This window comes from Jaculus jaculus, chromosome 3, assembly GCF_020740685.1.
Source record: "Jaculus jaculus isolate mJacJac1 chromosome 3, mJacJac1.mat.Y.cur, whole genome shotgun sequence".
Classification (NCBI taxonomy): Eukaryota; Metazoa; Chordata; class Mammalia; order Rodentia; family Dipodidae; genus Jaculus; species Jaculus jaculus.
Window position 1 is genome coordinate 91,982,268 of NC_059104.1, and position 23,310 is coordinate 92,005,577.

The 23,310-nt window shown below is 40.3% G+C and overlaps 1 long non-coding RNA gene across 5 annotated transcripts; it reads left to right on the forward strand.

Moving 5' to 3' along the window:
* The first annotated feature begins 452 nt into the window (after positions 1–452).
* LOC123459333 lies at positions 453–14,764 on the forward strand. Of its 5 annotated transcripts, none has more exons than XR_006636218.1 (4): positions 453–888; positions 4,388–4,611; positions 11,742–11,906; positions 14,002–14,764. It is a non-coding gene; the product is annotated as an uncharacterized LOC123459333 (long non-coding RNA). The 5 variants fall into 5 exon arrangements; XR_006636217.1 differs by having other exon boundaries at positions 455–888; positions 11,762–11,906; XR_006636219.1 differs by having other exon boundaries at positions 455–888; positions 4,393–4,611; positions 11,762–11,906.
* The last annotated feature ends 8,546 nt before the right edge of the window (positions 14,765–23,310 follow it).

Below are 23,310 nucleotides of genomic sequence, written 5' to 3' on the forward strand. Positions count from 1 at the left end.
TTGGGTAGTCAGATAAACTAGGATAGTACAGGGAGGAGGAAGGCAAAAATGCTAGCCGGTGACTTTTGGGCTGGTCCAGAACACGGTCAGAATGTGGCAAAATCATGTATAACAAGAGTGAGAGGCCAAAGCAAAGAGGTGATGGTGTGCAGACATGTAAGAAACTGCAAAATGGAAAAGCACTTCATTTTAAACGGGTAAAGTTTGGTGAAGGAAAAACTGGTGATGTTAATAAATATGATGGGGGAGGGAAAATAATTGACTGGGCATTTGAAACCTTGCCACGAATCAAGAGCCAGGGCCAGGAGCAGAGGCGAGGCCAGGTAGGACAATTAAAACGGAAGTCTGGCTCCTTGCAGCACAGCATGGAGCGGGCTACAGAAGCTGCTGCAGTGGGAGGCGGGGCCAGTCTGGCACAGTGTGTGGGTTTGAAAGGAGCTGGGCGGGTTGGGGAATGCCAGTTAGCCTTTGTAGTTCTGAGCCTAGAGAGGGGGTGACAGACACTGGGCTTCAGGTCACAAGCCTGGCTTGGATGGTTTTTGGAGACATTTCCTCTGGGTTCCCAAACTCTCAAAATGTGTTCATCACAACATGAGCCTCCCATCACAGCCTAAGCACGTGTCTTGGAGGCTGATACCAGCAGAGGTTTTCGCAGTGGTACCTGTTGGCTGACTGATTAGGTCAGCTCCCTTTCTTGTACCATAGAAGCATCAACAGAGCGGAATACAACATTTTTGCATATTTTTCTTCACCCTTCCCACGTGCTTGCTTCTCCCAGACCCCTAGGGTTAATCTCCAGGACAACCTTGCTTTGTGAGCCTACTTGAAGATTTGGACCCCAGAGACCCAGACAAAGGCTCAAGGAGATGGACTTTCTCAGAGAAAACAGTAAGTTCTCCTGGTTATTTTCAAGGCTTGGATGTCTCCTTAGTTAGGGTCTCGGAAAACATGTTTTTCTTTTTTCTCCCCTTCCTCTCTCTGTCTTCTTTCTCCTTCTTTCCTTCTCAGTAAAAATAAATAACTCTTTGTCCTCCTGAGTGACTCATAAAAGCTGTGGACTAGAAAGTATTTCTTCATCCTTGCTCTGCTCCTAGGTGAAAGATACCTGGGGTTCATGTGTGTGCACCTCTTCTCAACACTGTAATATTTTAAAATGCGTCTGCATTTGTTAACTAGTTAGTGTTCTGATGATTCGTCTTCAGAATAAATACTATGTAACTGACCGGTGAATTGTCATTGGACAGAATTAGTCCCTGGACTTGCATAGAAGACTTCTCTGGGGATTTTTGCCATTTCTGAGAGGGAAGGGCACAGACTTTGGAAGGAGGGTGTGGTCCAGCTGATTCCGCTCCCTTCCTGGCCTCATCACTAACTCTTTCCTTCTGCTCCTCCCTCTCTCCACCTCCTACCAGCAGCTCCTCAGACCTAACTGAAGGTATCATCCACCTCTCTGTGACAGCCTTGTTAGACTCAGGAAGGCAACCACTCCCCACAATCACACTCTGCATTTGTGATCTCACAGTGTCTGCAGACTAAGCTGTAGCAGACTGTGCAATAGTACCTGTCCCTCCTGCTTCTCCCAGCCAGGCATTGTCAGCCAGATAAGGATAACAATAACAATACTGTATTTAGAAGCTCTAGAGTTCTTCTGAGAGTCTTATAGATACGTTAACTAATTAATCTTCACCACACTCCACATATCACAGGTAAATATTCTTAACCATGGTGAAGGTACATATGAATATGCTAAGGACAGCAAAAGGGTTGACTTATTTATCATGGTTCACTTGATATAGTAACTGGTATTTTTAAAACACCCATCATAGATACAATTATTAGAGATATGCTTTTGTTAACAAAGCCACTACCCACTTCTAGAGTACCCTTGGGTACTAAATAATTACCCACTTTGTATGGTTATCTAGTTCACTAATTACCCACAGAAATTGGGGTCAGGTGTTAGCTGCTTGAAATAAGTATCCTCTAAAGACATCCTTGAGTTGTATAGAGAAAATGATGTGTTCATAGCAAAACTTTCATAAAGTCATACGTTTGTATATCTTTGTAGGCAGAGTGACTATAGACAAGGGAAAATTAGCTTAATGTGTGAAAATCAGACTAAACTATTGTTGCAAATACAGAGAGGTTTAAGAGAATCCCAAAAAATCTCCTTTCCATTTACCTTTCCTTATTGGAAGTGGGTGCAGTGACCTATGCTCAGTTCCCCGTGTCCAAGACAATTGACGATCCTACTTAGGAATGATTCATTTTGGCTGTACAGGGAGGCACCCACTGAGTCAAAGGTTTTTGTTTTGTTTTGTTTTTGGTATGTTTTTGACAGCTCCACCCTTTGGGATTTTTTTTTTTTTCAGTTCCTTTCTTCTTTCTTTCTTTCTTTTTTTCCCTCTATCAGTCTAGTGCGAACACCCTGTTGGGCAAATTTGAAAGAAATTCTGACCCAGTCACCAACCCCTGGCAACCACTTCTTCTTCCCAACAATAAGAAAAATAAAAGTATTAAACAAGGCTAGCCAAATGCTCAATAACTTCTCTTATGCCTCGATTTGTTCTCCTTTCCTTGCCTTCTCTTCCCTCTCCCTGCATCTTCTCTCCTCTTTTTGCCCCTTCCCTTTCTTCCTCCTTTCTCCCCTCTTCTTCTCAGTTCATCCTTCTCACTTGTGATATTCCTTCCCTCTTTTGGCATCCAGCCGCACTTCTGCAAGCCTCAGCATCAGAGACAAAGCACAGTGTGTGTCTGAAGTGAGTACAAAGAGGCTACCTTTTAAAACATGGACTTGGAGGACACCTACATTCTTGGATTACCTTCCTCCCTTTCTTGCTATTTACAGAAGCCTGCATTCTATTTAATACAGCGCTGTCTGTTGTCTGCATGATTCTAGCCTCACAGGGAAAATCAGGTTACAAAGGCAGTATACCCACTGTGTTTATAGATAGGTAGAGACCTAATTTTGGAGAGATGCCTCCTTTCCAGGATCACTGTGGTGCTCAGTGTTTAAAATGGTGCCAACGGAAATAATGTTCCATGATCCCTTCGCTCGCGTTGGCTTCCTTTTTGCTTTTACTTCTTTTTTTGTCACCTGAAAGATTACTTATTATTAAGGGGTGTTAGGCTGATCAATAAAATATGCATGTAAGTGATGTACGTAGGAGGACTGAAAATGCTTCAGCCATCAAGAAAATGCCTGCAGTGGAAGCCCAGGGTTAGGCTGAACTGCAGAGACTGATTGAATGCATTTCAAAAACCCAAGGGGACACAGTGGTAAATTAGTACATAAGTGGTAAATTAGTACATATTGCAACTGGAGCAAAACCCAGCCGTTGAAAGGAAGGAGATCTTTAGCATTGTAGTCACTACATGCCTGAAGAGTGTCTCTGTATCTTAAACATAGATTTGAGTCACTGCTCATTTATTCCTCTACACACTGATTTCAAAGAGGTGTTGGGCATTGTTGACTTTCTGTCCATGAAGAAAGCCCACCAAGATTCACAAGACACATCACATCCCCTGGATTCATGTACACGTGTGTTTTCAGCTCCCCTTGGATGTCGTACAATTGAGCAGAGAACTGCACTTAGGCTAACTACCCTCACCTCCACCTCGATTTTCCTCCGCCTTTTAGAAAACATGCTATCCGATGTATGGGTCTATCAGGCAGAGGGCAGAGCTTTTTTTTTTTTTTTTTTTTTTTTTTTTTTAAATAAAATTGTAGAATACAATGATAGTGTGGCTTCCCCCTGACCTGCTGGTGTATCTTTGGTCTCATTAGTAGTCAGGGAGATGTCTTGGTACATCCGGTGCTTCCAGTTCTGGAGGACACACACACACACACACACACACACACACACACACGAGAGAGAGAGAGAGAGAGAGAGAGAGAGAGAGAGAGAGAGAGAGAGCAAACAAGAGTAATATTTGAAGAGAGGCTTGTCTCCAAGACGTGCAAAGAAGTGAGAAATGGCAGTGAGCCCTGCAAGCTTTGTATGCCGAAGCTGGCAGGGCGGGGGAGCTGGGAGGAGAGGCAAGTAAGTGGATTCTCAGAAAAAGGGGGGGAAGCCAGAAAGAGCTAAAGGTGCTTAGAGGGGGATATTGATTCCTTATTCTGCCAGAGATTTAAACAGGCATGCGAGGAATCCGCACCATGGTTGGCAAAAGGAGACCCGCTGCCTCCTGTAACCAGACACTGGGGCTTTCCAGGAGCCCAGGGAGAGAGCCGAGAAGAAAGGGGGCAGTGTGGTCTAGGAAAATTCAACTTGTCGCTGATTTGTGCCTGATGCTTGCTGTCCGTCATCAGCCTCCCTTACAATCTTTTTTTTTCTTTCTCTCTCTCCTTCCCCCCCCCCCCCTTGCTTCTCCTTCTTCGCTGAAGCCTAGGAGAGCCAGTAAAGATTAAATGTGCTTTCTCAAAGGCAGCCACTTCATGCTGCTATGTGGAATGGACTATTATTAATATTTTTGAGAGAGAGAGAGAGGGAACGAACTAGGTATGATGACGACGACCAGCTTTTCTGAGAGGAAAAGGAAAGGGGAAGGGACAAAAAACGGAGAAACCTTGAGCTGAACGGATTGTGCATAAGAAGAAAACCTACAGAGGTGAGAAAAATAAAATAAAAAAGTTGTCTGGGTGGGTGAGGGTGCTCAACAGAGGGAAAAAGGCACATTTTAGCTATCTGGCACGATCCTATTTCTTCAAGGGGGAGGCGGCAAGCCTGGAGCTCTAACTGTTCCTAGTTGCCTATGGAAATACATTAAAAATATTTAGCATGTGTGTTTCGTGCCCAGGCCCCCCTCCAGCGCCGTCCTGACCACGGCTGCTTTGTCATTCTTTGACCAGCCAGCCATCTACTTTGCTCAGGCCTGGCATAAAAGAAGTGGGGGGTTGGGGGGGGAGGAAAAAATAAAGAGCATCTTCCCGTCCGCTTCCCCGCCCTCTCGGCTTTTTTTTTTTTTTTTTTTTTTTTTTTTGGAGTGGGCACAGGAAAACGCCGATTCCAGGCAGAGGGGGAAAGCGGCTTTCAGGTACAGATCAGGGGCCGCAGGCAACGACGGAGCAGATTATGACCCGATTCCTCGGAAACATTGGCCCAAGGTGTCCAAGGCTCCGCCGCGGGAGGTGGAGGGTGCGTCTCCCCAGCCAGCACCCACCCTTCCCGCTCCATGTCGTCCGAGTGACAGGCTGGTCGGTGCTAGCTCTGGGGTGATTTTGGCCTTGGCCTTAGCCAGGCAGCTGGTGCAGAGGAGGGCCGGGTTTGCAGAACTGGCGAAGTGCACGCTAGAGAAAAGAAAAGGATTTATTATTATTATTTTTAAATTAAGCAGCCCTGGGGAGATTTCTCTCTTTATTTATTTATTTTTTTAAAATTTAACTGAATATTTTCCAAATTTGATCAGCCTCAGCCCCTCCCTCCACTCCCACCCAACTTCCCCCTCCCCCCTTTCCCAAAGCATCAGCCACAGAGTTAGGGAGTGTGGATTTTGGAGGATCGCTTCCTGCGCCCGCCTCCCTCCCCGCCCCGCTCGCTGGCTCTCTGGCTCGCTGGGCACGGGAACCTCGCCCAGCCCGGCCGGCGGCGCACTGCGAGCTCGCTTTCCGGGGCTCCGGACTCCGGGAGCCGCGCGCCCCGCTCCGCCCTGCTCCGCTCCGGATGGGTGAGTCCCTGCGCCGCGCCGCAGCGATTCCCTCCCGAAGCCTGCTCCCCAAACCAGACTCTCTGATTTTTTTTTTTTTTTTTTTTTTTTTTTTTTTTTTTGCATGCGCCATGCTTGCCCTAGGGGAAAGACTTTGTATTTTCTTCTCAGTCTATTTGTGCCAGTTGCAAATGAAAGCATTGAAGAGACATTTTAATATGATGGCAGAGCATGCTCTTTTTTTTTCTTCTTCCAAACGCGGACTGTGCTCGTAGGATTTTCCACTTTAGTAAAGCGTTTTGCACAAAGCTTGCAAGAGCTTTCTCTGATAGACTCGCAGTGGTCTGCTCAGGTATGTATATGAGCCTCAGATATCGCCTACGCTGGCTGGGTAGATATGGAAATGATCTAGATTGTGTAAACGGGCGAGGCTTAGAAATGTGGACCTGTGCACGCAGTCCCACCTGTTTGTTGCAGAAATCGCCTGTCATTCTTGTTTTGCTCTGCTTTGTCTCAAGAAAGAAAACTGTGTGGCGCTCCTCTCAGTCCCTGAGACCCTAACTTGTGATGTTTACCGTTTAAATCCACGGGTTAGGCTCTTGGGAGCTGCGAGTCGTGCCTTTGCATCCTGAACATTTGGTGAACTTTTTTTCTTTTAAGCAAAAACAGATAAGAAAAGGAAAAAGAAAAAAAAAAGAAAGAAGAAAGACAGAGAGAGAGAGAGAGAGAAGAGAAAGAAAGGAAAGAAAGTTTGTCTGAAGTGATGGAGCACACCTCTGAGGTTTTCATTGTTAGATGGGATCAGGTGACCAGAGCGTGGTGGCTGCTCTCGGTGAAAGTAGGTGCCGCCTGAGCCGACGGCTTAGGCGTGTGACTGCGATGGGCGCCTGGGTGTACCCCGAGCCCTGGGGCTGCTGGAAGGCATGCAGGGTCCATTCCTTGAGAGCAGCACGCAGTACTACCAGAGCGTATCTACAACCGCTCAGTACCTGGTGCTTGACCTCAGAACATCTCAGCCAAAGTCCCAGCATGCCCCATGCCTCCAACTTTTAAACTCAGCAGTGAATTCTCAAAACAGTTCCCAATTCAAATGGGTATGAAAATATATTATATAGGCATTGTCTACGTATGTGTCATGTATGGCTAGGCAGTAGTTACACTGGCACAGGTACCTGTGGACCAGTAGTTTGGACTAAATTATTCATGGGCTAAATGACCAAATCTTGCCATTCTACAAAAAAGATGGAAATTAGAGTACTAGTACAGATTATATTTGTATTACTTTGCAGGATTAAAAAAAAAATCAAAGGAGAAATACTGCTTTCTTGGTTTGGTACTTTAACCACGTTATACTTGAAATTTGTGTAAGGACTGGAAAGCATTTTTAAATGTATGAAATGAAAGACCTAACAAGAGCACATACATAGTTATTGAATTCTTAAGAAGTAATAAATGCCTGTGACTCATTTAGAAACTGCAAAAAAATTATCAGGATTTCAATTCAATCCACCAAAGTTACTCCTAACACCAAACTACATTTAAAATTATCCTCTCTTGAGGCAATTGTTATCATTTCCTAGTCTGTGGTTCTATAAAGCTATAACTTTTGCTAACAGGATAATTTCCGGGATTAAGGTCTGTCTCATTGTTGGGAAAGAAAAACAGTAATTTACCTTTCTTTGTTGTGAAAAATTCCAATGTACAGTTTCCTTTAAACAATTTTAGTATTCTTTGGCCAACCTTTTTCTCCCATTTTTGGAAAATACCTAAATCAAACCTGACAGAAGAGTTTATGCTGGTTATAACCTCATTGTACATATGTAGTCGAAGGTCAAGAAAACTGTTCTTTTCCTGTTTTAGGTTCATTGCAGTTTTAGTCATTGATTCCAAATTTCCCTCAAGAAACCATTTGGTATAAAAAACTGAATTGGGAAGGACTGTGCAGAAAATGCTCCCTGTCTTTTGTTGAACCCACTTTTGTAACTCATATTTAACCATCACCTTGCAGCCTTTGAGAGGATGTGATGCAAGGAAAGGAGTGAAATAATTTTTGAGTCATCTTTAGGTTATATAAAATTATTAACTAATGTGCATGCATAGCTATTTGGAAATTAATAGCAAAGCACCTACGTAACTTGTGGTTATATGTTGCCACATGATACATGTATGAAATATCTGCAAGTATTTTGTGCTTTTTGAAGTCAACATATGTCTGCAGCTTATCCTACAGAAAATGTGTACACGGATCAATAAAAACATGCTGGATGGAATTTTTCTGTGATTTCAAATGATAACAGGAGAAATTTAATACAAGTGTTCACTTTGTATTCCAAGGCACTCCTTGGGTTTATTACATGTTTTCAAGTGGATTGCTCATGTTTCCAGCCTGCTCTCATGTACCCTGATCACCCCGGCATTCAGGAGTGTGCACAACACATAGATTTTATATTCCAGCAGGAAACTGCTTCAGTGCAAGGGGCAGGTTTCTCCACACCCTGTCTTCCTCGCTGAGCCCATCGGTGGAGTTCAGTGAAATGAATAACATAATTGGTGGTTGGTTCAATCACTACCAGTCTAGACTAGTCCAGACGCATCAATTAGAGGGGACTGTCTTTTAAAGGGAGAGTGTAACCGAAACAAGCAGGGCATTATTGATACTGATCTTGAAAAGTGCAAATCCAGCTTGGCAGATTAAAAAAAAATAAGGTGGGGGGAACTAGTGTGGGGGTGCATTGGGAAGAAAAGAGAACGAAGTGAACTGGAGCTTTGGGACACAGAAAGACAGGAAGCTAGAGAGAAAGGGAGGGATAATGAGTGGAATGTCGTGGTGGCGTACCTCCTTGAAACACAGTTACAATTCATTTCACGGGAGTGCTGGCTCACCGAATTTTTAACTAGAACCCCTCCCCACCCCACTATCATCACCACTTAACTTAAAAAGAAATCTTTTTTTGCCTCTGTGTCCAGAGAAATGGCAGTTCAAAACCAATGCAGTTGGAAATGTCACTCCTTTACAAAGTGCCAGTGAGAATAAGGGCTATACTACACCCCTTGTGCAGCATGTCCCCCCAAGAAAATATAGATGTTTATTTTCAAGTTTCTAATTCTTCTACTTAAAAGGGAAAAAAAGGAAGCGTATTTGTGAATAAGTGAATAGTACTCATTTTAAATCTGGCACCTGGAACAAATTTACAAGGCTAAATACTTTTTTATACATAAAGAGTTTATAGATTTCCATTGAATACAGTAAAATTATGAAGGCATAACAAAAGGCTTTGGTGATTTGATAGTCCCCTCCCTCCCCCAGGGATGGAGGGGACCACAAATGATTTAGAAAGTGTTAGGAACATATCAAGCCTCAGGGAAAGAAAACGTTTGATTGGTATTAATTAAAACACTGCTAATATATTCTAATAAAATCAAATTTAACATTCTAAACTAATCCGCCTAGCATGTCAAAGGAAAAGAAAAGTATTATCTTATTTGCATCTCTGCCATCCGAATGCATTTGCTCATTCAGCAGAATTAATTTTTTATCCCCAGCCTATTTAATCTCCTCACAGATTTAGTCAAACTTATTCTTTCAAACTCAAAAGGATCAGGGTGAGGAAACCACGGAAGGTATTGGGAAGCCAAGTGACTGTGTTTAGTACTGGCTTTATATTCTAGGATGTTCTTTCTCTTCATTCACTAGAATGGGGCGTGGAGGAAAACTGGGAGACTGCAGTGAGAATGATAAATGGCTATTTTTTTTCTCTTTCTCTCCTTCTACCTGCTGGCTTTTTTTTTTTTTAAAGAATCCCAGTTGCCAAATTATATGAGTGCCATTTATTTACATGATTGGTGTCAGTCTGTTCATTAACATCTATTTTTTCAAATTTTAGAACATATTTGATTGCAAATTTCTAATGAAAAAATAAATCAATAAAGGTCCTTACACTAGAAACCTATTGCCTTTTTCTCAGTTATTTTGAACCATGTCCTACGAGAAGGTGAGGAAGTAAATGTATATTTTTATTCACCAAGACCTGAGTTCTTTGTTCTATTTTGAAGTCAAAATTTCTCCAGGAAAATTCCATACTTTGATGAAACTGTAAGTTTTGTTAAGCTCTCACAATTGATAATACCATGCCCAGATGACATTAGAGCCGAAATGCTTCTCCTGCCATTAGTCTCCTATAACTACAAGTTCTTATGCACACTTGTGTCTGGTACAAAAAGATGAATGGGCTGTGGTACTGAGGGTCACACTGGGTTATTTCCAGAGCGAGAGATCGCACCCATGGTGAGGAGAGGTAGAGTTCAGGCTGCCCCAGGGATGTGGCTGCTGACTCTTTGCCCCATTGCCTTTGCAAGTCTTCAAGGTAAAAGAGCAATCGCAGTTTGGTTTCACATGTATTGTTCTATAATCCAGGCAATAAATGCTAATTAGTAATGCTCAAGGATCCGACCATTCCAAGTAATTATCATAATTTACTTCTTCCTTGTTAAAGACATTCTTTGCTGATTTTTTTTTTTTTTAATGAAGTCCCTTTACTGGTACATGGCAGTGGACATACACTACAGGGATGTTCAAAGTATACATAGAGCCTTGTGGCTGCATTTGAAGTCACCACCATGTGCATCAGCATATTCCAAATGGAATTCAAGTTAATTTCTCAAACAGAATTCATGTAAATGCATCAAGTTCTGTGTGTGCACCAGGAATGTATGATTTTATTTTATAAACCCCAAGGCTCCTCCTTCCTGGCCCACCCCTTTTCTAAAATCACTTACTGAGCAGAACAAAGGAAACTGCTAACTATAGAGACATCATTAAGTGTGAACAGCAACTGCATGATGAAGTATGTGATATGACAACATATTTCACTGCACAAAAGTGCAGATAATTAAATAATTCAATAGTAACCCTGACTAATTAGCAGAAAGATCTTTACAAAGAAATCAAGAAAATGGATCCAATCAACTTGATGACTATGCTTCATTCTCCAGGACCACAAATATATTTCAGTTATTTGGTGATTGATTCATACTGAGCAAGGACAAAAGCCTATTCCTCAAAGCAGAGCTTAGATCTAGCTTCCTCTGTAGGACATATTAACTATTTATTTAGAGAAGCTGAAACAGAAAGCTTTCTGTTTTCTATCAAAGCTATAATACACCATTCTTTTGCACAATTTTCTTTTCTGCCCATTAAAATAAAGACCAGCAATTTGGTTTTCCATATAGCTGCCTCAGAATGTACATGCAACCTCTCCCACATTTTCTAAAAGCACATGTTTGTCTCCTTACTGCTTGTAGCAAGTGAGTGTTATATACATAGAAGGAACAGAATAGCAACCCTGCTCACATTTATCTAGGGTAGAACACTCCCTTTTCCTTCTCAAGGTGTTACTCCCAGTGTTCTTTGTTCATTGGTCCTTTAAGAGGGAGCTCCAGGTTTTACTTGAGGACTTGCGCATTACAGGCATAATTCCCTTTGGATACTGTACAGAAGGAGCCACCTGCAAAATGTTGATGCTGTTATTGAAGTCTCAAGTGGAATTGGCATTCAAAAAATTAGATATTAGATACATCCGATATAATTTGCAATGTGTAATTATACTAATGCGCATGAAGTTGTGTGTTGCTTTACATGCTGCCTACTTGAGTTTCCTACCCACCCCCACCCGCAGGCACATCTCACCAGTGGCAATGGCTCCTGAGTTGAATGCTTTTTAAGTCAGCTTATTTTTAAACAAAATATTCTTGTTAGTTAATATAAGAAGAAAAAAGACTGTACTATCCATGTAGATATCTTAAACTAGGGATCATCTTTCAGTGTTTTCACTGTAGACACTAACATGATTTGTAACCTATTTGCTACGTTTTATTGATTTGATCTTCATCTTGACTCTGGACAACTTGAAGTATGGAGAAAATTAGGATAGTGAATATTATTCATAAAATCCATTTCCTTTGTGGGAAATATAAGACAATATATCAGAGAAATGACCTTTGGCAGAGATAATTAATTTTAATTTAATTAATGTAATCAAAACAATAATAAACAATTCCTTTCCCCCTCCCCTCCATTCTGCATGGCACTTGATAAGTAACCAAAGCTCTGCTTCAGGTCATTTATGCACTAGCATCAGGTCCCTTTGGGTGGCTCAACAGAAGGCCAGAGATCTGCTGATGGCTGCACCAGAAGAGCCCCCTGCTGCCAGCGGCCCCCTGAGGATCTACCTATTAAGAAAAAACCTGGGAAGAACCACACAGTGAGTTGGCTGGTTAACCTGGCACTTGGCATTCACCATGTGCTCATTAGGTCAAGAGACTGTTCATGCAAACATGGAGAACTGTTATTGTCTGACTATGGAGGAAGTATGAGCATTGCAATGTAAGGGACTGTTTGTGCTTCTGCATTCAGGTGACAAAAAAAAAAAAAGAAAGTTCAAAAAGGAAGCTGTTGTTGCAGTTTTGTAAGACATTATTACTCAGTTCACTAGTCCAATTAGGTAGGAATGAAGTGGGCATGCAACTTGAAGAAAGCTGATCTCTAAGACATATGAGTCATACTAAATATGTGAAATATGATCACTCATACACCATTCATTCCTCAAAATTCCTTTTAATAATGGAGTTTATGTTAGATGAGACATTTTGCATGGACTCTATCTATGCAATGGCATCACTTTTTATCTGCCCACATACTTAAGGACTTTCTATGATCACCTATCCAAATACATAACAATATAATACGGAATGCTTTTCTTTAATACAGTTACACTTTATTTACAAATAAATCCTACACATTTATCAGGAGTTTAAAACCCTGTCCTCCCTATCAATATCAGTAGCAGTATTTAATCCTAAATTATTTTGCAAGTTTTAGAAAAATATTACACCTGACCTCTGAGGAACCAATATCCTTAGTGGATTCAAAGTATTTAGGGCAGCAAGCAGTGACATGTCATAGTATATCCTTTTTGGTATGCCTAACTCATGCATGATGAAGATGCTGAAACTAAGGGTTTTAGTTAAATTAAAATCCATCTGTAAATACATATCATTCACAACTTTTGTAGAGTCAGAGAGAAATATTAATTTAGCTCTTCTCAAATATTGTTATCTTTAACATGAATGGGTTGGGTTAGTTAAGCTCTCAGGTATTTTACAGCTCTAAGAATCGTTGAGGCTCTTTATAGTGTGAGGCAATGGGAGCAATGCCAGGGCCTGCGGTCCAGAGTCCATTTGTATCAACAGTTGTCCTTCAGTTATATTTGATTCCACCTCCAGGTTGTCTGTTTACTAAAATATTTCTCCCCAATGTAAAGACACTAATTTTCATTTTCAGGAAGGAACAGGGACAGAAATGACAACAGCTGAGAAGTGAAAAAATTAAATAAATAAAAGCTACCCAGTGGGAGAAGCAAATTCTTGATCAGAGTTCTAAGCCCATGTCTGTCAGCATTAACTTGGAAGAAACCCAGACAAGCACCTGCCTTTCTATTTTAAACCACACCCTCCCTATTCTTTAGCCCGTCTTTATGTAATCTCTCACAGGATGGCTTGTTTCTTCCTTTGAATTAGCACCTTTAACTTTCTTGTTTCCTGCTTTGTTCACTTGAATCGTGGTAATGCTCCCCTCTGGAACCTACAGTAGTCGCATCAACACAAAACCTTTCCAAATGAAACATTGCCATGCTCAGAGCTACCTAGAGATTTTCTACATGTTTTCTACAACCACTAAGAATGTAGAATGTCTGTATGAGGCATAGATGCCTTTCCCAGTCACCATGTCTTGGATATGTTCACATCTGGGGAGTTTCCTTTCTGTACATGACTCAGCGTCTCAGCAACCCTCCCACTTATTCTCCCTCCATCCTCCCACTCTCCTCCCACTTCATCCTTTTCATTTTCACTACCATATGCCAAGTTCCATGTTAGGCAGCGGGAATACCAAGCCACATGCAAGGAGTGATAACACCTAACAGTCTCATTCATTCACTGACCAAGCAGTTAGGTGCCTAAAATTAACTTAGCTTTAGTCCTTGGGTTCTTATGAAGGTGCTCTATGTCCTGTGGTCTTTGTGCTTTCCCTTTGTGTCCTGCCTCAGAAAGGATACACTTGAAGCTTTTCTTACAGAGTCTGCACTGTGGGGCTCTCCACACACATCAGGGTAAGGCCATGGCTTGACTGACTCTTAAATAAGGTGAACAGTGAAAGACAGCTGCCTACCTCTGGCCAGTTAGAAATAGCATGGCCCCTAAAGTAACACACATTCATTTTTATTAAAGATTCAATGTGATAAATCTCTGAGACATTTTCTCTCTCTCTGTCTTTTAAAGTTGTGCTCATGTTCCTTTCAGCTGGTCCTCATAGCTCCCCTTCTCAGGACTATCTTCCCAATGAAGGACACAGACTTCAGAGACTGCAATATTGATGGACCCTCATGCCAACCGCCATGTTGAAACAAAGAAAGTGACCATCTGAAGACATCTTTCCTGTCTAGCGGCACACCCACTAGTGCAGTTTCAGCCAACAAAACTCTTAGAATAAGAGGCAATCTTTGCAAGAAACAGAAAAGCCCAAACATGACATCTAACGCTCTCATGGGTCAAGGATGTTCACATCCTCATGTGTCTCCCTCTGTTTGTATTTAAATTCATGTGACATTCATTTTTTTTCCTAGTATGGATGTGCTTATTACCCCTGTAGCTTTAAATATAATTCACACAAATGTATTAATATGTTAAGACACAGGATTAATGCAATAAGAAGAATGGCTTTTAGCAATACACAGAATTTGTTCTTTGAAGTGACCTAGAGATTGAGATGGAACAAAGTGGTCACAGATGATTCACAGGATCAAGAAATGGCAGAAAAGAAAAAAAGTTCATTATTCCACCTGGCATCAAGCAATCATCACCCTTTGGTTTTGTCAGGCAAGCTGACTTCTGACATATGGTTGGTTGTTGCCTCTAAAGAGCTTAAATCTAGTAGGACAAAGGCACTTCAGCTTTTGAAAAGGTCATAGTGCAGGCCAGTAGATGATAGTAGCAAAAACAAAACAAAAAAAAAAAAGAGCTCAAAAATGGTTTTCTTCATATGGGCAAAACTGGCTTTCTTAATGAAGAATGCTACCCAAAGGGAGAAATATGAGATAAACCCAGAAGGAAGTCAAAAAGTTAAATAAACAGAAATGAAAGAGAAAATAGAGACCTGTGGATAGACACAACATTGCGAGCAAAGCCTTGTCAGAGGAAACCCATTCACTGTGTTTTGGAGACTATGAACACATGTCAGTGTTGATAACTTCTCTCTCTCTGTCTGTTAAAGACCACACACAAACACACACAAACAAGCTCGTGCACACACACATACACTCTCATGTGTAAGCACTCCCCTCCCACACACAGAACTTCCCTCTCTCACCCCAGGTGTGATCTAGAATTAGAGTATGATTTCAAGTGAGGGAAGTTGGTTCTGTCTGATGATCTAGTGGAGTTTTTTGGTCCTATTAATAATTGGTATTTATTAAGTTCTCACTGTAAATAAAGCATTTTATAACTATGAAACTACTTGCAACAACTTTGAAAAATCAGTATTTCCTCTCTTTAGAGGCAATAAAAGTTTGGTTTGATGAGTTTTAATAACTGACCAAAGGCCATCACTAAGGTTCACATTCAGGGTGATGATTGAAAAGCTCATAATCTTCAGCAAAAAGTCGCAATTTTGTGATCAATGCCAACCACATAGCACTTTTTTATATTCCTTAACATTTGTCTCAAGTAAATAGAGAAGCTATTCTATCCATGATCACCTCAACGTTTTCATGTTGATGGTTAAATCACACTAGAATGGCAGAATGTGATAGAAAATTGAAAATTTGGGGGAGTAGAGTTTGTCAGCATTTTAGGTATTTTTAGCGTTGGTCAGATGTGATAAGATTTTCTATATTTTATTCTCAAATTTTTGAGAGAAAAGAAGAGGGCCTTTAGCCATGTATAACAGTATCCTTTTGATAGGAAAGATAAATCCATTGCCCATAAACAAAGTGACGGAAGGAAGCGCACATATTTGTTATGTGAACCCGCGAGGACAAGAACCAGGCCCTCAGTTCCCTCTCAATGTACTGGAAATACTCTGCCTTGCCAAAAAGATGTGTGAACTTGAGCTTGATTAAAGGAAGCATCATATCTAGGGCATCGGGGAGCAATGCACCTCTAGACTGCCTTCTTGGCACCCCATCTCAATGTGAAATAACTAAATTGATACCTTTAGATCTAGAAGATGTTGATGACCTGTTCCACAAAGAACATATAATGGTCAGAATTTTATGGATATGAAATTTTTAATCTAATGAAAGATTTTTTACTTAACCTGCATAGATTGGACCCACCAATATAAATCTTAATCATTTTGTGCACAGCAAACATTTGTAAAAAAAAAAATTTGGGGGGCTGGAGAGATGGCTTAGCGGTTAAGCGCTTGCCTGTGAAGCCTAAGGACCCCGGTTCGAGGCTTGGTTCCCCAGGTCCCACGTTAGCCAGATGCACAAGGGCGCGCATGCATCTGGAGTTCGTTTGCAGAGGCTGGAAGCCCTGGCGCGCCCATTCTCTCTTCCTCTATCTGTCTTTCTCTCTGTGTCTGTCGCTCTCAAATAAATAAATAAAAAATTAAAAAAAAATTTTTAAACCCTTCTATGTGAATGTTTACACATGACTGTTTCAATAGTACCAATATTTTTTAAAAATACCAAGTCATTTTCTGTAATAACTCTCACATATCCATGTAACTCACACAATAATGTTTTGGTCATTAAAAATATTAGAGCTAAGAAATCTCACTTTTTTTTTCAGCCACTTTGAATTTGGTTGGCATTTAGCAATGATTAATAAGTGATCAGCTGGATAACCAAGACATTTAAAATGCAATTGTATCTTCAAGGAGTCACACAGTCTGGGTGAACTAAAGAACAGACATCTAACCTAGATTGTTGGAAATATCCAAACATTCAGCTGTTTTAAGCTTCCACTTATCTACCTGGCATTGTCCTGCTGTCCCTTCATGGTTGTGGCCATCTTGTTTTCAAAATGATTGTTGGTCCACATTGTTCTCATAAGGGAATTCATAAATAAAAATGTGTTTTTTTTAGTAGCCAAAAGAAAGTATGACTTTGTTTACATTTTATGAGACTGTCATATGTCCTGAGCTCCCAAAATAAAATAATCGTTGCATCAACTGTGAACATGTGTTGATTTCTTGGAAAATAATACTCCCATAATATGTTGTCATGTGTACATGTCCATATCAAAACTAGTTTCATGATCCATATGGATGAAATAATCTAATGTCATAAAAAGTTTAAAGTTGGAAACAACTTCTAAACAATCCCACATAACCTTTAAATAAATGGTATGATCATCTACCCAAGACAGAAACAAGGTTCTGCTTTCCCCTTTCCAACTGTCATGGATGATCCTTCTTTCTGTTTCTGAATTGTGTGTACTTCTTCCTGTCTCCTGTGTTAGACAGCTCATACTTCTCACCTGAAATACTGCACCATGCCTACAGTATTGCTGGCCACACTGCCAAGAGGCAACCACGAATATGATCCATCATTCCAAGCTTTCATACTCTTAACTGCTTCACATTACTCTAGCACTGTTATAATACATAAAACCTTATGTCTTAGGTGCTGGCTCCAGTTATCCCCTCTGAATTCATCACATCCTTCCTCTTTCTCCTGCTATAGGCATATCCTGTTTATCCCTGATTTGCTCAACAGTTCCTTATCTTCTCAGATTTCTCACAGATGCACCCTTCAGCCTAGTCTTCTCTCTAAACTCCTTGCAGATATCATCATCTTTATCTCACTTCTTATTCTAACCAAATCCACCCCAAAATTGGCTACTCTACCCAGATGGTGCATGGCATTCCTTGTTTATCACCAAGCATTGCAATGATTCCAATCTAGTCATCATTGTTTCCATGACAGAGTCTAACACTGCATTGGTCAATATGGTAGACATTCATCCTATGCAGTTATTGCAACTTAAATAAATATCAGTTTTGGTTCCTCAGCTATACTGACTACATCTCAAATGCCCAATAGCCACATGTACAGGGTGGAATCTTCATGAGCAGCACATGGAATCTTGTTTGCTGGACAGTGCTGTTCTACAAGGTAAGTGCTGTTTCCTGTTGGTTATTTTATCATGGAGGCTTGAAGCTTTCACGATTAGAGCACAAAAACACAATTTGAATGACTTTCCTCAATTATCTCAGGATGACATATAAAAGTACTGTACTGTGTGCAGAGAAAAGAAGCGAATTCATTATATGCAAAAATACCCAGAGCATTATAATTCATTTCTAACACAAAACTCTGCTTGAGAAAGTCTATAGCAGTCAATCACAGTTTGGTAGATGTCCTTCTTAAATATCTGCTGAATGAATGAAACACGTGGATAATTAGAGGTATGTAGTCACATGTATGTTTAGCTGGATGTGTGGTACCATGTGAGACATGCTTCTTTAGATTCTAAAGGACTCCTGGTCTGGAGAACATATAGTCATAAATGACATCTTTTACTTTCATCCCAAGAATAAGTGAATGGTATGGCTAAACAGGATTACAAACTGTTTCACATTTATCTTTGCACAGGCAAACAGAAGAAAATTGATCTCCTGTTCAGTGAGTAAGGTTAAAATGGCAATAATTCAATTAGACACAAGATTTCTTAGCCTTTCTTTTAAGGATTATTCAAGTCTATTTAAAATGTTATCATGAAGCTGGTGAGATGCTCAGTGGTTAAAGGTGTTTGCTCTGCAAGCCTGCCAGCTGGAGTTTGAATTTTCAGCACCCACACAAAGCTGGATGCCAGTAGAACATGCATCTGCAATTCAAACACACCATGGAAATGGGAGGTGAAATCAAAAGAATCCTGAAGCTAGCAGGCCAGCTAGTCTGGCTTTCCCAGAAGCAAAATAATGGGAGAATCTGTCTCCAAAGAGCATGGAAGAAGAGGTCCAACATATTGAGGCTGTCCTCTCACTTCTACATGTTGGTGGCGGCTGATGCACACATACACACATAAGCATACATACCCAAAATATAACTTAAAAAATAAAAAAAAGATTAACTATTCATTGAGGATCTACTATATTCCAGGTACTTTTTTTTTTTAATATTTTTTATTTATTTATTTGAGAGCGACAGACACAGAGAGAAAGACAGATAGAGGGAGAGAGAGAGAATGGGCGCGCCAGGGCTTCCAGCCTCTGCAAACGAACTCCAGACGCGTGCGCCCCCTTGTGCATCTGGCTAACGTGGGACCTGGGGAACCGAGCCTTGAACCGGGGTCCTTAGGCTTCACAGGCAAGCGTTTAACCGCTAAGCCATCTCTCCAGCCCTATTCCAGGTACTTTTATCAAGTCTTACAAATGTAGTTAGGGACAGGATGGAGAAAATTCTTGCATCCATAATGAATTCCAAAATATTCATCTCAATTCTTCTCTGCACTGAATCCAAAGCAGAAGTTCTCACCCTGGGATGCACATGGTGACCACCCAGGGGATTCTAAAATACCGATAACAGCCTGGAGAGATAGTTCAGTGGCTAAAGGTGCTTGCTTATACAGCCTGATGGCCTGGGTTCAATTCTGCAGTACCTACATAAAGCCAGATGCATCAAGTGGAGCATGCATATGGAGTTCATTTGCAGTGGAAGGAAGCTCTAGAGCTCCCATTATCCTTGTGTGTGTGTGTGTGTGTGTGTGTGTGTGTGTGTGTGTGTGTTTTCAAATAAAATAATAAAATAAATACTGATATCTAAGCCTCTTCTCAAAGATTTTAATTGTTGCTTGTATGGCATAGACATTGAATTATTTTTTTAAACATTCCTTTGGAAGTTGGAATGTACAACCAATGCTGAAAACTAGTTATCTATTGAAATATAGTTTTAAAATGAGCTCAGAAGCCACTGGGGGCACAGATCTGTAATGTCATCTACTTGGAGGGTTAAGGAGGGAGCATGGCAAGTTCAAGTCTTTGCCTGGGTTACAGTGTCAGTTCAAGGGCAAGCACTTAGTAAGACTGTCTCAAAATAAAACATAAGTTGGGTATGGTAGCACACATCTTTAATCCCAGCACGTGGAAGGCAGAGGTAGGAGGATCATCATGAGTTCAAGGCCACCCTGAGACTGTATAACAAATTCCAGGTCAGCCTGAGCTAGAGTGAGACCATACCTCAAAAAACCAAAAATAAATAAATAAATAATACATAAAATGAGGGGGGCTCAGAATTGGATGTATATCAGTGATAGAGTACTTGCCGAGTAGCATGCCCTAGGCCTTGGGTTCAATTCCCTGTACAAAAAGACAAAACCAAACAAAACTAAGGAAACCAAGCTTTGATAGAAAATTAGGACCAAAAGGAGAAACCTGAAAATCATTGTCTAACATGTCTTCATTTATATTGTGTGTGTGTTGTATGTTTATGTTCTTGTGTGTATGGAGGCCAGAGGATGACATGAGGTGTGTCCTCTTCAATCATTACCCACCTTATTTTTGAGATAGGATCTCTCACGGAACCTAGAGCTCACCAATTTGCTATACTAGCTATCATGCAGGTGCCCAGGGTCTTGTCTTCAACCCCTAGTGGCAGGATTACAGGTGTATGACTTTTTACTTGGGTTATTGGGATTCAAACTTGGGTCCTCATACTTGTATAACTAGGACTTTGCGAACTGAGCCACCTCTGGAGCCCTTCATTTTATTGTTTTAGACCTCAAAATACAAATCAATAGTCACTGAGTTGCTAAGGTCATAATTAAGATGTGACCTAAACCCAGTTTCTGATTTCAATTTTTTGCCAGTGTATCATGGTGATGGGAAATAAAGTTATCTTTGAAGCAAAACAAACCAACGTTAACTAGATTATAATTTTTAAAAACAAAAACTGAATTTGGAACAATTTGAAAGGGACATATTCAAATAATTCTACTAACCATCAAATGCAATCACTATAAATTTGTTTTTGCTAAAATGCAACATGTGTTTTCATCTACCTGTCATCTATCCATATATTTATTCTTTGAAGAATGATCTCAAAACATTAACAAAATTCTTATATATTCAAAGATCAACATACATATGTTAAACTCCACATATAACTAGGAAAGACATTTTGCCTTTGACTATCAGAAATGGTAGTGGGAAAAGTGTATGAAAGAGGACATTGTGCTTCCACCCTCTCAAAACCTATCTTATCACAGGACATTCCATTCACTAACATTTCACAGTGCAGGTGACAATTGCCAGTTTGTCCCCATGAGAAAAGTTGGCATTAAGAACTACAATGTGGAGGGTTGGGGAAATAGCTTAACAGTTAAGGCATTTGCTTGTGAAGCCTAAGGACCCTGGTTCAATTCCCCATGACCCACATAGGTCAGATGCACAAGGGGACACATGTGTCTGGAGTTCGTGTGTAGTGACTAGAGGCCATGGTGTGTCCATTCTCTCTTTCTATCTTCCTCTCTCTATCTTTCTCTCTTAAATAAAATAAAATAAACTACCACATGGAAGATGGAAAGATTGCTCAGTGATTAAGGCACTTACCTGTGAAGGCTTAGGACCCAGGTTTGATCCCCCCCACCCATGTACCCTATATGCACAAGGTGGCACATGAATCTGGAGTTCACTTGCAGTGGCCAGAGGCCTTGCATCACCACCCCCGCCTCACTCTTTCTCTCTCCCTCCAATATCTACATAAAATAAAATAATTTTAAAAATAAAAAAAATACCATGTGGGAAATAGCTACTGTTAGTTGCCACCATACAGCATTTTTATGTTCTACTCATAGAGGAAGAGAGTCCCAAAAATGTAGTATATAGTCTACTGTTTATCCATGTAATATTACATAGTAAAAATGTGTTTTTCCATTCTGTGAAGGCATCAAAATAAAGCAAATATCCACACACTTCCTTCGAAGCATATTTCAGTCTTTGAACATCTACACAGTTGAGAAATTCTTATTCCTATTCCAAATCCCTCACGCTGTTGTCTAATCCCATTTTCTCTTGCTCTCTGCAGGGTGAAAGAACAGCTGGCTGTCATTCTTTCTAAATTCAATCTCTTCATGTCCTTAAAGACACCTACCTCTCAGCCCTCTCTTCCCTGGAATGCATAATGAGTTCCCATCAGGAAATTGTCTCTCTTGGATTGTGCATATTTGCTGCCATATCACATATATTCATGCTCATCACATCATGTGCATAACTCAAGCAAGCCAAGGCCCTGTGCAGAAACAAGCAAATGCATCATTGTTTTTATGAATGAAGTTATGGTTCCAATCATAGGCTCTGAACAAATTGTTGAGAATGATAATCTTCCAATAATTATTTGCTTAAAATTATCATAATTTCTTATACAAAGTATTGACAATCTGTTGCCTTTGGAGAGGTGGATTAAGAATTAAGTGATTAGATTTTAATTTTCTTTATTCAAGTTCTCCCCATGCTGTGTAATGGAATAATCCATTTGGCATTCTACAGCAGGAGCCACCATTGCTTTGACAAAAATAGATACAGTATTGGGATGTTCAGTCAATGGAGTAATCCAATTGTCTGAACATTCTTTTCTGATTTGTCATTTACATTTTAATGAATCTCAGAATATGTCAAGCTGTCCCGAGTTATACCAAATACAGTAACAACATGCAGTTGCCACATGCAATGAGGGAATCAAAACATGCAACTCCTAGAATGCATCAACATGTGGTTTATGCATATTTTGTAGGCCTTTACATGGTAATTAGAGATGCTCTTCAAAATTAAAAATTGTTATTTTTCAAAATCTTTGCTAAAATTGACATTCTGTTTATATATTGAGTTTTCATAAAAGAATGTGTGGGAAAGGGATGCTCTACTTAGGTACTCTCAGAATGCTGGCATCTGTTAACTCCAAGAACAATACAATACATAGTTAGCAAAAAATGTGAAATGTGTGTCTATTTTTTGCCAATTTACTGTCTCTCTACTTAAGAGGCTCAGATGATCACATTTTTCACATTGTTTGGCCATCCATGATGCCATGCAAACAAGCCCTAACAGATATGTATGTGTGTGTGTCATTATTTTTATTACTCTATATGCATACCTTCATCCATGCATGTATTATCCATCAGTTGCTTCAATACTTCAAGATACTTTTTGTTCAGGCTTTAAAGATCCTAGTGAATTTTTATGATGTGGCAGACCTATGATGACAGAGTGAGCCTCAGGATGTTTGGGATCCCTAAATAAGATGTATGTGCTCAGGGGAAGGGGATGTTCAAAGATGGGACTCTCTACTATTAAAATCACATGGGGCATGAGATTTAAACTTGTTATTGTTATATCCTCTCTACCTAATCATTTAATATAGCCCACCAGCAAAGTCTTACTATAGGCTCTCCCTATAAGCTTTCTGATTAGGATTTGGGGTAGTAACCGTCAGGGTTATTTCTAACATCAATTTACCTGATTAATGCTAAGTTTATGATAAACTCAAGGACCAAAAGTAATCTATAGAATTAATTTTCTTGAAACTGGTAGAGTTAGTGAAAAAGTATGAACTAATGGATGGTAAATTTACCTCAGTTATCTAGATATTTAGATACTCTGACATTTCC